This window comes from Alexandromys fortis, unplaced genomic scaffold (genome assembly GCF_014885135.2).
Source record: "Alexandromys fortis isolate MF-2015 unplaced genomic scaffold, M_Fortis_MF-2015_v1.1 scaffold_38, whole genome shotgun sequence".
Taxonomy (NCBI): domain Eukaryota; kingdom Metazoa; phylum Chordata; class Mammalia; order Rodentia; family Cricetidae; genus Alexandromys; species Alexandromys fortis.
Window position 1 is genome coordinate 12,179,691 of NW_026067916.1, and position 6,721 is coordinate 12,186,411.

Consider the following 6,721-nt stretch of genomic DNA (forward strand, 5'->3'; position numbering starts at 1 on the left):
CCCCCCCACCCTCACCCCTCCACCCTCACCCCTCCCAGTTTCTCTCTTAAAGGCTCGGTGTTCTCTTATTCTTGGGCACCTGCATGACTGACAATGCCAGTACAAATTGGTTTGGAGCTGGCCTTGGAGCAAGACCAACAGAACAAGAGCAAATGGGGATTTCCCCCACGCTCTTTGTATTCGAGAAGCCTCTTTTCTTCCTCATAGCTCAGTTTTAGCCCTCCACAAAGTGAAGGCCGCAAGATAAATAAGGAAAGAAGAAAATACAATGGAAGCACCCTATTTCTTAAACTGGATATTTGGCAAAAATATGTTCATTACACAATGCTTTCTACCTGTACTTCCATTTATTTTTGTATGAGTGAGCTATTTTATTTTAAAAAGATAAAGTTTAAAGATGATTAAAAATGATTAAAATTTAAACTTTCCCATGACCACAAAACTTGAAAGGCTGCGAACGAAGGTGTTCCTCCACCATCCTGAAAAGAAACTATCCTAACTTAGAATTGAAAGGATTTTCACAACAGAGAAATTCCACTGGAGATGAGAGAACAATAAAAATTTAAACTATTTAGAGGTCACGACAGAAAATAAAATACCCCAAGTGGGAGACCGATAAAGCAAGCAGAAACAGCAATCTGCAAACATCAACCTGCACTGTAATAAATGAATTTCAAAATAGTAAAAAGGAGGCAAAATAGAGGGTAAAAAAAAAAAACCTCCATAGTACTGGGAATTTTACAAGAGAAAGCAGGCGGTGGTGCATGCCTTTAAACCCAGCACTTGGGAGGCAGAGGCAGGCAAATCTCTGTGAGTTCGAAGCCAGCCTGGTCTACAAGAGCTAGTTCCAGGTCAGGCTCCAAAGCTACAGAGAAACCCTGGCTCAAAAAACCAAAAATAAATAAATAAATAGGTAGGTAGGTAGGTAGGTAGGTAGGTAGATAGACAGACAGACAAAAACAAAAGAGAAAGCAGAGCTGTGGAGGAACCGAATCAAGCCACCTAAGGATGCAGACACAGACATCAGACAGTCACTAGACGAAAAGGCAGGGCTGCAGAGATGGCTCCACCACTATGAGAAGCTGCCTTTGCAGAGCAGCTGGGCTGGGTTCCCGGCACCCACATAACAGCTCACAGCCTTCTGTAATTCCAGCTTCAGGAGATTTGACACCCTCTTCTGACCTCTGCAGGGACCAGGCACTCAAGCATTTATATGCATAAACTAAATAAATGTGATTTAAAAATAAGAAAACTCAACAGGGACACTAAATACAAGATTAGCTAGGGTTAGAAGGGAATTAGCAGATTAGAAGACAGGTTTGAGGGCATCGTCAGAACGGTGGACAAAGCATGAAAGCGTGCACAGCACGTTAACACAGTCAGGGCGCATGCGTGAGAGCGTGCGTGAGAACATGCCAGCGTCACATATACCAAGGGAGAGCTCTGCAGACTAGGCAGAAAGCAGGGAGAGACTACTGACGGATAAACTGAAGATTTCACATGAAGAAGACAAAACAAATAAAACTAAACCACAATACCAATTAATTCTCTACAATTTTCTCAGAAAAAGAAAAGATAGAACACTTGCCCCCTAATTTACCCTGATACCAAAAGGAAGAAAAGACATCAAAGAAAATATCAGACTAATAACTCATATTAACATGAAATACAAAAATTCCCAGAAACCATTAGGTCAATCTACCAATTTGTACAGGAAAGACAGCAACAGGATCAAACCAAGTACATCCAGGGAATGAAAAATGGGGCCAACATTTTTTTTCTTCTTCTTCTTGGTTTTGGTTTTTCGAGACAGGGTTTCTCTGTTGCTTTGGAACCTGTCCTGGAACTAGTTCTTGTAGACCAGTCTGGTCTCAAAGTCACAGAGATCCACCTGCCTCTGCCTCCTGAGTGCTGGGATTAAAGGCGTGCGCCACCACCTGGCTATGGCTCAACATGTAAAGGCTCAGTTACTGTGAGCTACCACAACAACACATGTCAACATGACTAATCATCTCAGTGCACGAGGAAAAATAATTTAAGATATACTCTTGCTAAAACAAAAAGTAAATTATGAATTAAACTTCTTCAAAGGGCGCCTGAAGCAGCAGCATCAGGCCTCATGCTTGCCTGAGAGATGCCCACACTTCCCCTGAGGCTCCAAGTTTGAGCTCACTCTCACCAGTATTGTAGGGCAGTTTAGCAAGCACAAAAAAGATCACAAGGGGAAATTAAAGTGTCTCTTATTTATAGTTTCACATGGAGACTTCAAGTGGCTCTACCTACAGATCCATTAAATACATCTCAGAAGTTAGTTATTAGTTTTCCAAGTGTATTAATATGTCTTAAGGATAACAAATTATAAGCAGTATTTGTTCTAAGTGGTTTATGATTCAGAATGTGGCAGCCTTACTCCCTTCAACTGAAGTACTGAATCCTTGGTCTGAACACCGTTTCTCCTGAGAACTCTCCCGCCCTCTGCTGTCCAGGAGTTGAACATGCAGTAATAATAGTCACTACCATTCACAATTATTTGATAAGAAACACTCCTCTACCCGCCTGCATTTATAGTCAGACGCTAAGAAATGGCTTGGATTTCCGAGACAGCATTAGGGGTCAGAACATTCTAAGAATCTTTAGTTTTTTCCCTACTAAAATGCAAAGCATGTTCATTACTGGTCATATGATGATTCAATCTCACTGCTTAGCGATAACCACCATTATAAAGTACTGTATATTTTTCTGGAATTGTTCCTATGAATATATTCCTATATTAAATTTATTATTAGAGATAACTACCATTATAAAGTACTGTATATCCCTCTGGAATTGTTTCTGTGAATATATTCCTATATTAAATTTATTATTGTTATTACAGAATTGAGATTAAACTATACATAAAGGTTAGTATGTGCTCTTTACCCAAAATTATATTATAGATTATTTCCTACATGACTGACAAACCTTCAAAATGTCAATTTAAAATTGCTTTAGAGTACTACAAATATATAGTCAATTTAATTATAGCTCTCTTATTGGGGGATTTAGATTATTCAATTATTTCTAACTATAAGTAGCTCCATAAGACAAAAATTCTTGTACATTCATAATTTTATGCTTTCATCACGTAAAGCCATAATTTCTGGCTCACAAGAGCTGCATCTTGTGTTTCTGGACCTGTTTCCTTGAGTGTCGTTCAGGGAGAATAACGCTGTCCTTCTGAGCAGTGTTTTGTGAGGATACAGGGGTTGGTGCCCGCTAGCAATGCTTTGAAAACTGTATTTGTTAGTCACTGTTTGCATGTAGACAAATGTGATACATATTAGATTGCTAGGTGTTGGCAATATCTTACATCAATCTTAATATCAATCAGAGTCTCAATCTTCAACCTCATAAAATCAGAAAGATAATTTCTCAATAAATTTTAATTCCTTTATTTGATACTAATAAAATGATTGTGTTACACACACTATTATGGCTCAGTTGACATTTCTATTAATTTAAATTTTCCAGAAAAAGAAAATTTACTATATAGAAACAGTATAATTATCAAGGATAAATTTTTACCTATATCTAGCAATTACACAGCTAATCTGAGTTCATTCTCAATTTGCTCGTGCCTTTTTCAGATCTTTAAAGTTATACTTGTGGGTTTGCTTAAAAAAGATAATTTGAAGACTAATCTAATTTGTTCATACAAATCACAAAGCCGAGGACGTTATTTATAGAGTGGGCTCTTGCTTAGCATAAAATCCATTTTATCCTACTGAGCCAGGCTAGAAACACAGACATGATGGAGACATGGGAGGAAAAAGACCCTTCACCCCAGAGTCTGCCGGGTACTTCTCACCAGCCGAAAATGAAGAATTCTAACACAGTTAGCAACAGTATCTATGAGGTTGTCAAGAGAAAGATAGTATTTCTCTTATGCAGAGGTATTTCCAAGTTAGAATGTTGTAGCAATGAATCATGCTTGGGACCTAAACATACAAGCCCTTCCTTCTTCCTCAGGGATAAACCAGCAATTTTCTAGGAATCTCACCAGAAGCCCTATTTACAGAAAAGGACACATCTTAATCCCTCTACAACTGTCATGACTCATGGCTTTATTAGAACTGTCATCCAATCAAAGACACCTTGAGAGCCACCCTGTGACCTCACTTGTGGTGGCACACGCCTTTAATCCCAGCACTCGGGAGGCAGAGGCAGGTGGATCTCTGTGAGTTCGAGGCCAGCCTGGTCTACAAGAGCTAGTTCCAGGACAGGCTCCAAAGCTACAGAGAAACCTTGTCTTGAAAATAAATTAAAAAACAAACAAACAAATAAACAAAAAAACAACTTTTGAGTTGTAAGTTGAGAGTCACCAAAAGAGTGAATCTGTAGAGCTACTGCTAAGACACTTGAGGGCATACCGTCTTTCAAAAGCCTACCCCTGTGATCCTGGGTGGGTCTCATTCTATCAACTCCTATGCTGCCTAAATCTATGCTTAAAATCTCTTTTTAGTCAGCGTCAACTCTGTCTCATACTAGCTTCTCGCAACATTCATTTTTGCAGCGAAGTCAATGGTGGGCTGCACCTCAGTGGAGTCCCTCAGGATAAGGCTTTGCAGGCTGTGTTGAAATAGGAGCGGTGGGGCTGCGTCCCCGGCACCTGGCCGCCCGCATGGCTAGCTTATGCCCGAAATGATTACACGGAAACTGTATTCTTTCAAACACTGCCTGGCTCGGCTAGTTCCAGCTTCGTATTGGCTAGCTCTTACATATTGTTCTAACCCATTTCTAATATTCTGTGTAGCCCACTAGCTGGCTTACCAGGGAGGATCTTAACCTGTGTCTGTCTGGAGCGGGAGAATCATGGCGACTCCTTCACTAAGCTTCTTTTTCCCAGAATTCTCTTCTGTATACTCCGACTACCTAATTTTCTATCCAATAAAATGGGCCAAGGCAGTTTCTTTATTAATAAGAAACCATTCCCACATCAAGGCTGCTGACCCCCACTGCCACTACTATAGTCTTCGCTGAGGGAATAACATGGATACTGGTGCGTTGTGTGATGTTTTGATTGTGTTCTGACAAATAAAGCTTGCCTGGGTCAGAGGGCGGAGCTAGCCACTAGCTGACCATAGAGGTTTGGAGGACTGTAGAGAGGGACAGGAAGTGGTAAAACAGGGCAGAGCCGGCATCTTGGCCCCTTTTGGACAGAGGAACAGAAAAGGTGGGAAATAACTCGCAGCTGCTCCTCTGCTTTTCTGATCTTTCATGCTTTTACCCTGATTTCTGACTCCTCATTTTTATTGATAGGATTAATTAGATTTATGCTTCCCGGGTGAGGACTTGAGCTCAGTCTACCCCTTCTTTCTATTACTTCAGGTCCCAAGATTTGGGGTCATGTTTGGCTGAGGGCTTCAGTCTTTAAAGGTACCATCTTTTTTATTTTATTTGAGATAGAGTTCTCACTTTGTAGCCCAGGTTGCCCTCTGATTTGAGATCCTCAACTTCTGCTTCCTAAATGCTAGAAGATTTACAAGTAAATGCCCCCACATAGGACTTGCGTTCTATTAAACCTATCCATCTGTATGTAAGAAATTTAGGGAGATATGCTTGGAGAAAAGGGAGAGATTAGACAAGCAAGGTTGAAATAATGCCCTCACCCCCAGACGGTCCATTATTTTTACTGCACACTAATAATAAGGAAGGAGAGAAGCCTCAGAAAGCTATTTAGTAATTCTATCTTTATATCAAAACTGAAGGAACAGTTCCTGGCAACACAGATAAACCAACAGGGCCAGGAAAACAATCTGACATCCCCCCCCCCCCACACACACACACACAAGTCTTAGGGTAAAAGAAAAAAAGATTTTATTTTACCACTAAGGCCGACGATCATTTGTAGTGAAAGAGATCAACATTGCTTTCTAAACAAGTCCAAATGTCTCAACATTTCCCGGCAACCTAGAAACAATGCTAGTCCTAAAATACTACTTTAATTGTTTGGTAGATCGTGCATCGCTCTTTGTCAACCGCTGTTTCACTTGATCTCTGTATTAAAAAAAAAAAAAAAACCCTTCCACACCAGGCAAGGAAAATATTGGTGTCGTCATTTTACAAGCAAAGAGGAAAACCCAAAGACACTGAATGACTGACCTAAGGTTACCGACAGTTAGGAAAGAGACACTTTTCCTATGTAGTCCTGCCGATCTGAGAGGAAGATCTCCGAAAGGGCAGAGGAGAGGGGGTCGAGCAACAGAAGGGTCTGTCTCTCTTGCTAAGTAAGGTCTCCTGCTGAGGGGTTCTCTGACTCCAGGGGACCCAGCATTAGTTTGTTAAAGTTTGGTTCTAACAACCTACACAAGGTAACGTTGCTATGAGTCCCGTCTGTAAACACGCTGTTTCTTACCCTTTCTCTTGGTCCCGCTTCTTATTTAAACTCTTAGCTTTCTCTGTGGGTTCTGGTCTCTTCGTCTCACCCCAAAACTCCTCTCTCCAAACAAGTCGCGTCCTTGTTATCCATGGTAACCACACAGCGGAGTCTATCCTGCCCCTTCGACTCTTCCCATTGGTCAGTTGGATTAAGTCCCTTGACCAATGGGCTTGGAGCAACGGCACGACTCGTCTACCAATCGGCTCTTGTCAATCTGTCGCACCGCTTCCTGGGATATGTAGTTCAAATGGCCCAGGGTACTTTGATGTCTAGCCCCGTTAGAACTACACGTCCCAGCGGCCT

General features: G+C 41.1%; 1 protein-coding gene across 3 annotated transcripts in view; it reads right to left on the bottom strand.

The window, feature by feature from the left end:
* The window catches only part of Ccdc146 (coiled-coil domain containing 146), a 110,292-nt gene extending 103,766 nt beyond the window's left edge, over window positions 1–6,526 (bottom strand). For 2 of the 3 annotated variants that reach the window (XM_050139793.1, XM_050139797.1), the window contains exon 1: window positions 6,395–6,526. The gene's annotated coding sequence lies outside the window, so the exon portion shown is untranslated. The remainder of the gene's footprint in view (window positions 1–6,394) is intronic. The other variant, XM_050139794.1, reaches the window with a different exon arrangement.
* Between the last annotated feature and the right edge of the window lie 195 nt (window positions 6,527–6,721).